Genomic DNA, 13,035 nt, shown 5'->3' on the forward strand with positions numbered 1-13,035 from the left:
GAATTCGATTCAGAGTTATGTATAAAAGGTATGTTATATTTTTTCTTCATCTGTCTTTTGGCTTGGCTTTTTCTGATGGCATCAGATTAGACTAACAAGAAGAGGAATTATGAAGCGGAAACAACACCTTCAGTCCTTTCTTAGTGTTTGCAATATACGTTTGCTTAGTGCAACTGCAAGACATGCTGGAAACGTCTGTTAGAGCAATTTGCAGTTAATTTTTTTGCAGACTATTTATTTAAAGAAGAAACGAGTGAATTTAACTCAAGACTGTGTTTTGTTATCTTTAAACTGAATTTATTACCAAAGCTTAAAAAACTAAAAGACCTCAAACTGAATGGGACAGGACATAACAATATAATTAAACGTGTGAACGTGTGAGCCAAAGGGCCTCTGCTGGTGCGACATGTGGGTGACCCCTCAAATGGTCTTAATGACCCCCACTTGAAAAAATTAACTGGAACGCTGCAGTTCGATTCCACCCAATTCCGTGCCTTCTTTTTTGTGTAACACGCACGACAGGAAACCCAGTGTACGCTTTATGGAGCGTCTAGTTGTTAGTTTCGTACATGATGCTGCTAATCAGCGTGCTCCACCCAATATTTCCAATCTATTAATTCGCTTCGAACAGATTCACCCCTACCCTACCCCCACACGATTCTCACAAGCTTGCAACCTACATACAAACATGTCGATAACAAATCAGCAGCTATTTTCTTTCTCTAGAATTGGTGCTAAAATATGGAATGGCATCCCTTCTGAACTTCGTGAGCTGAGGAAAGCACCCTTCAAACGTAAATTACATGATTTGCTTCTACAGATTCTTGGAACTTTGGAGATGAATGATGAAATGCGCTACATTGATCTTTCTAAGCACATGCGTTTACTAAATAGTTCCCCTAAGTCTGAAATGTTGAGGTTTTTTATTTTTTGTTAATGTTCTTAATATTGTTATATCTATTTTCTTTAATGTTATTGTATATACATTTTCTTTTGTTGTACATGTATTTTCTGTTCGTTTGTTTTTGTGTCACCCTTTAAAAATCCAGTCTAAAATTAAGTAGCCCGCCAAGAATAGCTATGCTAATTGCGGGCTACTAATTAGTCTCTGTATTGGCTTTTATAATAAAGTGCGTGTTGTTGTTTTGTTGTTAATTCTATGGTTGGGTCATTGGTGGGATCATTTTGAAATATTAGCAACTGGTCGATCAGACATGCATTGCAAAATTAAAGAGTCTCTGTTGATCCGTGACTTTAAGCCAGCCTTAAATGAAAATGTTGGCAGTGAGAAACTTTATCTCTATTATTAGGATATTCTTGTCGTTTTATGTCAATCAATTTCGTTAGTTCCCAGTCCGTACAGTTGTATTTTTGGAATTTAAATTTATCTGTAACTGAATAATAATCTTTTCTGATGATGTATGTTGTAACATACGAAACGTTAAGTTTATAAAAGTTATGCATTTCAAGCAAATGTTTGTAACCGCTGTTTGCGTTTTATTCCTATTGAAACTAAAATGGCCCAAGTCAAAGAATTTTTATGAGACTCTCTTCTTCAGTTACAAATATTGTAAATATTGGAGGGCCGGTATTGATAACTTGTTCATGGCTGCAGTATTTTTGATATCGTTGGATGACACGATCGAAATGTCATTGCTCGGTTTTGTTTAATAATATTACGTTTTCGCTCGATTTATATTAAAACGTCAAAGGTCTCAATTTGGGGTATTCTTGAAACGTTATCGGTTATACGTGCAGGCTTCTCGTTAATTTTCAGTCCCATTTTGCAGGCGCTTATTCTTTGTTATGATTCAGCATCAACACTTCCAATCCTCGTTTTAGAATTACAGGTATGCTTGTTTTCTAAATCTTTTTTTTTAGCTGTAGCAATCTTGCGAAGGAACATAGAATGACTTATAGAAACTAGAAATAATTTTAATTTGGCGCCCTTTCCCACACATACGTATCCTTCTAACAGTAGCAGATAGTATAGAGACCAAAATCGTGGAAAAGATTTTAGGAAATTTGCGAGCCGTACTAAATTTGCTGGGACCTCACGCACAAGCTTTCATCAGTTCCACTTTTTGCCAAGGAATATCGACACCAAAATTCAAAGCAGATTTCTTTCGTAGAATTTTGTCTGTCAATTAAGTAGGCCCTCTATTTTGCTACGGACATTAAAACCGTTAAAAATGTTTGTAGGTCCCGAGAGGATATCACTTGATATGGCCTGCATTACTTCCTATGGTCCTATTTTGTAACTAGACTGCATAAAAGCAGAAGATTTTTTATCTTAAGGAGGCTCTCGAAACGGTTTTCCAATGGAAAAGGGCTACAACACTATCGATCCTTTCAGTAGGGAAACGTTTTGATATTTGACTAATGCTATTGTCAAGCAATTTTTTTAAGGGTTTCTTCGAGTCCCCACTGCAACTGATGCCATAGCCACACCACAGCCCTACAAAATCATTCAGTTTTTGGCAAATATCCTAAAAACTAATTCGATGACCAAGTTTTTTTTTTTCAAGTGTCCAAAAATGTATTAAATTCTCTTATCTAATACGTAGTATGCAAAACGTACCTAGTAGAACTTTTTTTATTCATGTGAATGCTTTTGGAAGTTAGAAACATAATTCCATCGGACGATTTTTCTCACAATTTTCTTTGCGAATGTGAGAAAATAAATTTTACTTGTATGCAAAAAAATCGGGGTAGATGATCGAGCTGAGTTTCGAGATATTGCCCAATGTTTCTGATAACATGTCCTTCCGGTTTTCGCGATTTTAGGTCACATATTTACTTCCGGTCACCGCTTTTGATTCATGAACTCACGCGAGCAGCTTAAGAATTGCTTCCTTAAAAGGAAACTAAATTGTAGCAGCAAGGACCAACGTAACAAAAATAGAAGCACGGGATCCTGGTAAAGGATCTAATCAGCGTGTGAACTAAAAACAAACGAAAAGGGAAAGGAGGATCAAACAGTGAAGAAATATCTGTTGTATTTACCAATATTTCGAAAGGCACTGTCTTCTTCTTCAGTCAGGGGCACCCAACGAGAATATAGTTCAAAACCACTTAAACATAACATTGTTAAACGTATTTTAGTATTTAAACGGTAGATATAGGCATATTTTTATTCCCTAAAAATTTTTCATCTGTTCGGATTTCCTAGCTGATAGTCTGGTGATCCGAAAATTATAGGATTAAAACCTACCTTTTCGAAAATTTCAGCCAGAAAAGAGGTTCCCGAAAATTCTAGGTGACCTTTTTAGGGTAAAAATCCGTTAAAAATGGGCAATTATACCATTTTTCAGATGTTCGAAAATCCTAGGAGAGGCAGGCAAGCAAGAAATTTTACAACAAATGTTCCGAAAATTCTAGATATCAAATCGTCTTCCGAACAGATATTTTCCGAAAATTGACGTTGGGTGCCCCTGTTCAGTGTGTTACAAGTAATGCTCTTTGGCTAATGGGACGTTACAATTTGAACGAAAAAGATGTTTGCAATATGATACAGCAAAAATGTGTCATGGTTTGATCTGCCTTTCACTTCTCGTTCGCTTTAACCCTTTCACCGCCGACGGCTTCTCCATAGACGAGTAAAATCGTTTGGCTTTAGACAGAGTAAAATCTGTAAGTGTCAATGGCATTTATGGCAGTGAAAGGGTTAAAGTTCTACTACGATCATAAATCATTTCTCGTTTTTCTTTACATTTTGAAAGTCCCTGTGCTGAATAGTACTTGAAATAAATGATTTTATGCAATCACTTCAAGAGAAAAACTATTTATTTCGACGGCATCAAGTTTTTTTTCATTTAACGGTCCGCCATTACTTGGTGTGGTTCTGATAGATTAGCCCTCGGGGAGCTGGATCGAGAGGAGAAAGTAATGTCATTTACTCACGAGCTTAAAAATGCAGTGTGTAAGTGCAGGTTAATATATTAGTGTGCAGAACACTGATTTGACAATCTGAAAGCCAAAACTCTCGTGCTGCTTGCTAATTAAAATTATTACTATATTATATATATTATTATTACTATTACTCTATGTATTACTAGCAAGCAGCACGAGAGAGATATTCTAATATTTCTTGCCGCTTAAAAGCCGCATGCACATATTTCATTTTTAAGCTTTAGTGAGTAAATGACGTCACTTTCTCTTCGATCCAGATCGCCGAAACCTTATTGAGCGCAACCGCACCATGTATAATGGTGAAAAGAGTGGAGTTAAAATAAAATTCGACTGTTAGCAACGCAAGTACTTTCGAAATGTGAATAAAAACTAAAACTGATTAGTAAAACTTTATTAGGATTTATGTTCCATGTTTGTTCACCTGCGCTGCAGATAAGAAAATGTTAAACCGCAACTTCATGCATGCAAGTTGGTGCGGAAGACATCAACATCATTCCAGAAGATCTCAGACTTTTTCCAAGTGTTATCTGTTTCTCTTTCACGGGGGGAAAAAGGCCTTTTCGCGTTTATCTTTCATTTTCTTGCTAATTGATTGGTAACCTTAAACAAGCCTTGAAATCTGATTGGTTGTTTTGTTTTAGGGCTACTTTCTCAATGGCTGGGGAAATGGTGCGATTTAGAGCAAAAAATAGTGCGATTTAGGAATAAATCACACTGCTGAGAGCCAATCAGGTTGCAAGGATCACCAGTGATTTCTAAATGGATGTAATAAATCAATTAACGAACGAACAGACGGAACGAGGGAGGGAGAGAGGGAGGGATAGATGGCTGGATGGATGAGCACTCAACCACTCAACCTCCAACCCCCAAATCGAAAACCCGATCAACAGACCCTGTATAGTACAAGGAGTTCGTGGTCTGCTACGATTCTGACATCGTGCTTCCTTTTTTTGCTTCAGGTAGATGGATAACTATTCATATCAGCTAAACGGCTCCTTTACACTCCGCGGCGAATTCCAGTATCTTTCCTCAGCTGAGTGCACCGCCCTATCTATAGTCTTTGGCACCGAGTCTGTTGTTACAGTAATATTGAATGTCCTCACAATCATTGTTTACCTGAAAGAGCGCAGTCTTCGCAAGCCCAGTATGTACCTTGTGATCAACTTGGCAGTTGCAGACATGTTTAATGGAGGATTTTCAATAGTCACTCTGTTGTCTGAATTTAACCGCCTGAGGTTATGCAAATTTTCGTGGTTTAACGAAATCTGGCATTTCCTGCCGCTCTTTCTTATGCTCCTCTTTACAAATGCCTCGGTGGTGAGTCTTTCTGCTGTATCTGTAGAGCGAATGCACGCCACGTTTCGCCCATTAAAGCATCGTCTTATCGAAAAAAGAAGCTATGGAGCAGCTGTCTCAGTTGTTTGGTTAACAGCTGGTGTATGCAGTTATCTGACTTTAATCTCACATGTTTTCTTGTCGTGTTGTTTTCTTATAATCCTTGTTTCTTACTCGTCTATCGCTATTAAGATTTATTGTGGACGATATCCTCAGCACCATGGTGGAGGGAGGAGAGAAAGAAAACTGACCAAGACATTATTTATTATAACTTCTGCATCATTACTTCTGACCCTCCCAGTCATTGTCCTTTTATCGTATTCCAGGTACGCGGGGTCTTCTTTTAATTTCTTGCCTCATAGAACATTAATTTATCTAGTATTGTCATTATTTTTTTTATTTCAAGCCAACTCTCTCGTCAATCCATTACTATATGCGCTCAGAATGCCACGGTTCAGAAGAGCCTTTTTTTCGTTTTTGGCCTGTAGATCCCATGTGTCCCCAATTCAAGATTTCGCTCTTAATGTCTTGTAAATAAAACAAATCCTAATTTGTCTTCAGTGGACACTAATGCGCATGCTAGTATATCAGATGCTGTTCCAATTCTCATTTCAAGAGTTGCGGTCCTTTTCCCCAGCCGCCACTGCTCTCGATGCATTGCGCTGGCCAAAAGGATCGCAGCTCTGGGAACGACAATGAATATACTAAATCGTTGGAGCGAGCTCCAGGATTTCAACTACAATGTTAGAGGATGCGAGATTTTGACGCCAGTGTTATGTGTAAACTTAAGCTCCAGATATAGCAACCAGGATACAAAAAAAATTACGTAATGAATTGCAAAGAAGAAAACGCCTAAAATTCAAATCAAAGAAAAGTTTTTGATCTCGTCTACCGCAATCGGCTTTCACAGGAGCTCATCAAGGGAAGGATCTATCTCACATAGTTCGCCTCGGAGTTAACCCTTTCCAGAGTCGATTTATTTATAGAACGCCTCCCTCCCTTTCGAGATTTAGCACGTGCACTGTTGTAAGAGCCAATCGAAAGCGTCAAGGAAAATATAGAACACCTCCCTTGGGAGATTCAGCACGCCAACTATTGTACAAGCCAATCAAAACAGAGCTATCTCAGCGTCCAGGGAAATATGATACTTTTCGCGGGAAAAACCTGTTTGTAAAAATAAATTTACTCGGGAAAGCGTTGAACCCAGCTGTGACGACAAGTCTGGGAATGGAACCCAGGCCATATAGGTAGGAGGCGAGTGCTTTCACGACGGTGCCATCCCTGCCCCCTTAATTAAATGCAAGAGAATTGTATATGAAACAAACATGCTATTTTTTTTCAGAAAACAATCGCGCGCATGCTTCTGTTATGTTAGATACCATTCCATTAGGACTACAGTCCTGGACTAAGTTGAGACATGCATTTTAAGGGCCCACGGACGGATTTTTCGAGCGTTGCTAGGGAAGTGAAATGTTACTTTCGGTGACTGATGTCATCATATAGTGAGCTGACCAGAAAACCCACCCACAAGCAAAAAATCACCGGACGAACTGTTGTTTCCATCCAAGATTTTTCTTCGCCCTTTCTCGCGCTAGTTCTCAGATCAACTGCGCATGCGTAAACGAACTGACTTCCGGTTTCAGAAAAAACCTAAATTTCCGGCGGTCTTTAAATTGAATTAATTTTTTTTCATGTGGCACGTTTCACATCCAAAGACAGAATATAGGTAAGCAATGATTTTCTCAAATCACATTTTTTGAAAATTTTATGGATATTTCAGTATCGTTTATCTCTCTAAAAAGAACATTTTTCAAAATAAAACGAAAACCATGCTTGGCTGGATACAAAAACGAATACAAATTATGAAACCACTGATTAAATACCCGAATTGTGTAGCACGTAGACAAATTTAGAGTTTTCTTTTATTGGTCACGTGACCATAAACGTGGCCTGATGACGTCATATTTAGGGTCATTGGTTTACAAAAGTTAGAAACTGACCAAAATAATTCCAAATTCTCTCAAATTAGTTAACTATTACATCCTTAGCAACGCACCCCAAAAAAATACGTCAGTAGGCCATTAAATTTCTTATCCCATCTCCTTAAAAAAAAAAAAAAAATGTAGAAACACGACTGGGTCATTTGCATTTCTTTCTGATGTTGGGTGGGGCTGGAGGAGAAAGTTACTGTCAGGGGGCTTCTTTTCAAGTCAAAGTCCATGCAAAATTTTGAAAAATGTGAGAAGTTTCAATTCTTTTTGTCCAGGATAACAACGTCACGATTTCAACTAGAATGGTACAACATTTTGACGCTATATGATATTTTTTTTGCAAGAAACAACTTACAGAGTAACTTTTGGTATTTGGAATCTTTTTAGTCATCTGAGCAGGTCTAATTAAAAGTATTGACAAGATAATGTCCATGAAAAGAATTTTTAAAAATAACTGTAATCGTTTGGTTGTGAAGGAAAGACAAGCTGCGTTAGTGAAAAACAACAAAAAAAGCTAAGTGACACAAGTTCACGCCAACCCAGTGTTGCCAACACATCACGTATGCGCACAACCATTTCACCTGAAACAACTGCCCATGGGGTGAAATGGTTGTTGTGGGCATGCGCGATGTGTTGGCCACACCGGGTTGGTGTTGGCATGTGTCACCTTGCCTTCTTTGTTGTTTTTAACCTATTAAATATAACAATCTTTGAAAAAATATAATGTTGATGAACGTTTTTTTCGTCGGGCTTGAGGTCGCATGGGTTCAAAGTCTGAATAGCACTCTTGTCTTTCCGTCGTCTACAAAGTGCCACCTTTACGCAGGTATAAAAGACAAACTTTCGGGTTTATTGCATTCTCGGACCCAGAGCTCTGATCTTTGGCTCACAGAAATGAGATCCAAGGTTCTCTTGACGAGAATAGTCTTTAGCGTTCAGCCGAGCTAACATTTCTCACGCCAAAAAACAAACGATCCTATCACATGCTTACACGTAACATTTTCTACAAACTTGGTGAATAAAGTTTGTTTTGTTTTGTTTTTTTCACAAACGTTGCGCACCTCCCCCTCCCCTCCCCCCTAGGGTATTCTTCCAAAGAAACGTCACCTGTCAGTCACCCCATTCCTTAGTGGTGCACTCCTCCTAAGAAAAATCCTGGATTCTCATCTCATCAACTCATTTTATCTTCCACTTCAAGCAGGAGGAACAATATCAAGCAATTCTCTATTTGATATCAAGGCCCTTGAGTTTTTAATTCTTCAAATGCAGAAACCCGCAGCAATCAATCTTGAAGTTTCTTTGTAATCTGCAGGTGTGCGAATCGTGCGAATCAAGGAAATTAAATTGAAATGAAAAGGATCAATAATGATGAAAACCCTGACAGTTTGATGACACAAACTCAATTGACTTCTTCCGCCTTGATGGATTTTCAATTAACTCTCGACTAGTGACCCTAGCTACCAAACGATCCTGCTGCCAGAGTTATCAATTATACTTCCAGAATCCTCGTAATTCTTAGACCCATTTTACGGGCGCTTTTTTCTCAGTTGTCGTGATTCAGCACCAACAATTTTAATCTTCGTTTTGAAAGCACACTGTCAGGTATGTCTTTTTCAAAATATAATTTTCTTACTGATACCACTGTTGCGACGGAATATTTAAGACTTAAAATACCAGGTAATCTTTTTACCGCACCAAAGAATGTTTTTGCCGACGGTCGCAGTTGAAAAAAGTTTTCAAAAATTTGCTGGTTTCTCACGCTCAGGCTCTCTCCAATTCCAAATTAGGCCTTCTATTTTGCTACCTCCATTTGATTTTAAAATAGTTAAAATTTTTGATGGCGACGAGATGAAAAATGATGTTTCGAGATTGAACTTCATGTGGGATGCATTTTGTAACTGAGTAGTCGTTTCTCTTCCGAAATAAAAGTAAACAATTTTATATAATTCACGTTTGTCCGTCCGTGCCGCAGATAAAAACAGTGTTTCATCGCAATGTCATATACGTAAGTTACTGTGGAAGTCTTTAGTGCCTTGATTAAAATGTTCAGACTTTATCCAAGGAATGACTGCGTGTTTGAAAAAAAAAATCCCCAAGGCACACTCGCTCAGTGCGAGCAGGTCAACTTGTTGGGCTCGTGTTTCCGTGAAAGTGGTTTGAGTCCGACGATGAAGGAAATGATGGCATTTTTGAAGTACGGGCTATAGAAGAAAAAAAGAAATGATCTTAACTTAACTGGAATTATCTTTTTTACATATACAGGTAGATGGATAATTATACCTATCAGCTTAAGGGCTCTTCTGTATCCCCTTTCCAAGCACTTTCCTCATCTGAGTGCATCACTCTACTTACAGTCTTTGGGACCGAATCTGTTTTAACCGTAACACTGAATGTCCTCACCATCATTGTTTACCTTAGAGAGCGCAGTCTTCGCAAGCCCAAGTTTTACCTCGTCATCAACTTAGCAGTTGCAGACATGTTTAATGGGGGATTTGCAATACTCATTTATTCATTTTTATTTGGCGGCGTATGCAATTTTTCGTTGTTTGACGAAAAAATCCCGATGTTGCTGCATCTCTTTATTTTATTCTTTACAAGTGCCTCAATAGTGAACCTCGCTGCTGTTTCTATTGAGCGAATGCACGCCACCTGTCGTCCATTAAAACATCGTCTCGTCGAAAAGAGAAGCTTTGGAGCCGCCGTCTCAGCTGTTTGGTTAACATCTGGTGTATGCTGTTATCTCATGTTTACACATGCGGCCAATTTTTTGTTTATTTTCTTGGCCTGTTGTTTTCTTGTCCTTGTTTCTTACTCCTCTATCGCTATTAAGATTTATTGCGGACAATATCCTCAGCACCATGGTGGAGGGAGGAGAGAAAGAAAACTGACCAAGACATTGTTGATTGTAACTTCTGCATCATTATTGTTGGTCCTGCCATTGATTATTTATTTGTTTTTTCGCCAGTTTTCGCCATCTTCTTTGGATTTCTTGCCTCCCCGAACATTGATTTACCTACACCAGTCTCTGTTATTTTTATTTAATGCCAACTCTCTCGTCAATCCATTCCTCTATGCGTTCAGGATTCCAGAGTTCAAAAAGGCTTTGTTTTTGTTTGTAGCCTGTAGATTACAGACCACCCGGAATCAGGTTTTCCCTCTTAATTAATGCCTTGTGTAAGTGAAACACACATCCTAATTTGGGACATTTAAAAGGCGCTGTGCCACGGCAGTACAATTCTTCAGCCGCGAGACAGTCGGGAAGACCAGTCGCGAAGCGACGAGAAGAGAAAGACCTCCGGTTACCTTGGACTTGAATCTCACTTTCATGCAGACGCCAGGGTCAGGATCTGACCCTCAGGCTCAGATTATTTGATATTTTTACAAACACGCAAATCAATATGATTGGTTCGTTTGATTGGTAATATAATGAGTAGACGCGTGATTTCAAAGTTGCCATTGGCCGCTCTTGTAATTATCAACTTGACGCGTTTGACAGCTGGCCACAACACCGTCAACACCCTACTCTTCCTTCTTCTTCTTTTTGCTACCGTGAACGTGAGCTTCCAAGAAATGTCTAACAATTGCCGAATATTTGTGCTCAGCAATGCGTTGTTGAAGGTGTCGGTCAGTGTACCAGACAAAGGAAAGTGCCAAGGCAAATTTAAGTGTTTAGTTCTTTAACTGCTGTTCTTCAAGAACCTAAAGCCTATTCATTTAAATCAGGATCTAGACGGACGCCATACGCGCCAAACTCATTGTTAAATTAATTTTCCTTATGTTACAATTTTTTCAATCACTTAGTGTTCTTATTACTATTCATAAACTTATTAGTAATCATAAACTGTACCAAGGTCTGTTGCATTTACGTTTTGTTTTTCAAATATAACATAGGGAAAATTTAATAACCACGAAAAACAAATTGCAAAAATGACGTCAATCCCTTTGTTTGAGAAGAAAAGGTAAGCTATATTAGACCTATGTATAATAATCTTAAAAAATATGGGGGACAGAATGTTTATGAAGTTCCTTTCGCCAGGCGTGAGGCCGCACGGGTCGAAAAGCCACTTAGGGTTAGTGTCTTTCTGCCATCCCCTAAGCGCCACCGAGAACTTCCAGCTTTATTGTAATCCCAGAGCTCGTTCCCTTTGGGTGAAGAAATGAGATCCAAGCTTCTGGTTGCGCGGATGGATTAAAACGACTTTCACTGAAAAACAGAAAACCGAGGGTATTTGAGTGGAGGAAGACTCTCAAAAATAAGATCTATGACTTCATTTTTGCATAAGAATATACTTTTAGATTGGTGCTCTTCTTTCAATTTTAAGAAATTCGGTAAAAAAAAGTTCTAAAGACTGAATAAAATGCTGGATAAGGCTCCAAGCGATTGTCCATTAATTTCATTGGACCCTTTAGGACGCAACTCTATTGTTTTTAAGGTTAGGGTCCATCGTTTCTTGGCTGTTTGTTTTGCTCCATTGTTTTCCGAGCTTATCTCAAGAGACGTTATAACTGCTGCGTTCTGTCCCATTGTCCAGCGCAATTGATCATGGCAAGAAAGTCTTAAGCCAAGAAATCATTTAGACCTTATTGAAACATAAACATATTTCCCGGTCCTTTAAGAAAATTCTGCAGTGAAATAAAGGCCCGCAGGCCAAAAGTGGCTCCTAACCGTTCACTGTATTTTGTAACGTGACTGATAAGAATGGAGTTGGGGTGACAGTCATCGGTCACAACAGAGAAGATAAAATTCGTGAAAGATGATGAAGCAGATGGAAGTCCGTTACCTGGCGACAGACATCGCCAGTATTCCTCAAATGGCTTCCCTAACATGTGTCTACTCATTTTGCGCGCGAGCACTTTATCCAGTACCAACATCGTGATTCTCTTATTTTTTATCGGAGACACTGCGCGGTGGATGTCAAGAAGAGGGATCAACATGACCATACTAGGTAGGCCGCGCCGCACCAGCTGATCTCAACAAATGCTCATGTGGGAGTTACATCACCCAACTAATGCGCAAGATGTGTAATTGCGACGGGAATAGCATGAGGACAGTGGTCTTCTCTCCCTAAAAGTCTCACCTTTCTGTGAAACAATTGAGATTTCTCTAAATTTACATTTCAATCAAGCACCTTTTATAATCTCCTCCGGGTTATTCCCTCAGTTCCCCCCCCCCCCCCCCATCCCCGCTACCCCAAAAAAAAAAACAAAAAAAGGGTCCACCCAATTCTTTGAATGCACCTTTACAAAATCCAGGATTAGCCCAGGGGAACATTGTGAGCGATTTTCTTGACCGACAATTTAGTTAATTGCCATCAAAACAGCTCGACGACAGGTACCAGGAATTCCTGGACTTCATAGATAATAATCTCCAAGGCTATTTTTCCCTTACAGGTATGCCAACTAGCGACACATAGGTGTAGATTAAAATTTTTATTAACTATTGAAAAGGTCTAGGTGAAGTGATCTTTAATTAGGTGATACATGATTTCCAGTGTTTCTTTACTTTCCAGAATTAATTAGAGGAGCATTCCTTTAGACTTTCAGTACCAAAAAATGAAGCATATTTAATTCAGTGGTGTATAGATTCAGTGCTTCACTAAATCACAGTTAAGAGCTGAAACCATTGCTTTCTCTTCAGAACATGAACAATTTTTAGTATCTATAAAAGTAAGAAGGTTTCACGGATTTTACGCAATTTTGACATTATGATAGTTTGAAGGCAAGGAAAAAAAGTCTCTTTTCAGATTTTCTAACTGAAATGGAACAGCAAGATATATGCGCTGAAAATTTATACGAA

General features: G+C 38.7%; 1 protein-coding gene across 5 annotated transcripts in view; it reads right to left on the reverse strand.

Annotated features, from left to right (window-relative positions):
* Positions 1–12,655: 12,655 nt before the first annotated feature.
* LOC138019075 (histamine H2 receptor-like) overlaps positions 12,656–13,035 on the reverse strand; it is a 5,603-nt gene continuing 5,223 nt past the window's right edge. For all 5 annotated transcript variants that reach the window (XM_068865733.1, XM_068865734.1, XM_068865729.1 and 2 more), the window contains one exon: positions 12,656–13,035. This exon is cut by the window's right edge and continues 1,178 nt beyond it. The gene's annotated coding sequence lies outside the window, so the exon portion shown is untranslated.

The sequence above is a fragment of the Montipora capricornis genome, chromosome 10 (assembly GCF_036669925.1).
Source record: "Montipora capricornis isolate CH-2021 chromosome 10, ASM3666992v2, whole genome shotgun sequence".
Lineage (NCBI taxonomy): Eukaryota > Metazoa > Cnidaria > Anthozoa > Scleractinia > Acroporidae > Montipora > Montipora capricornis.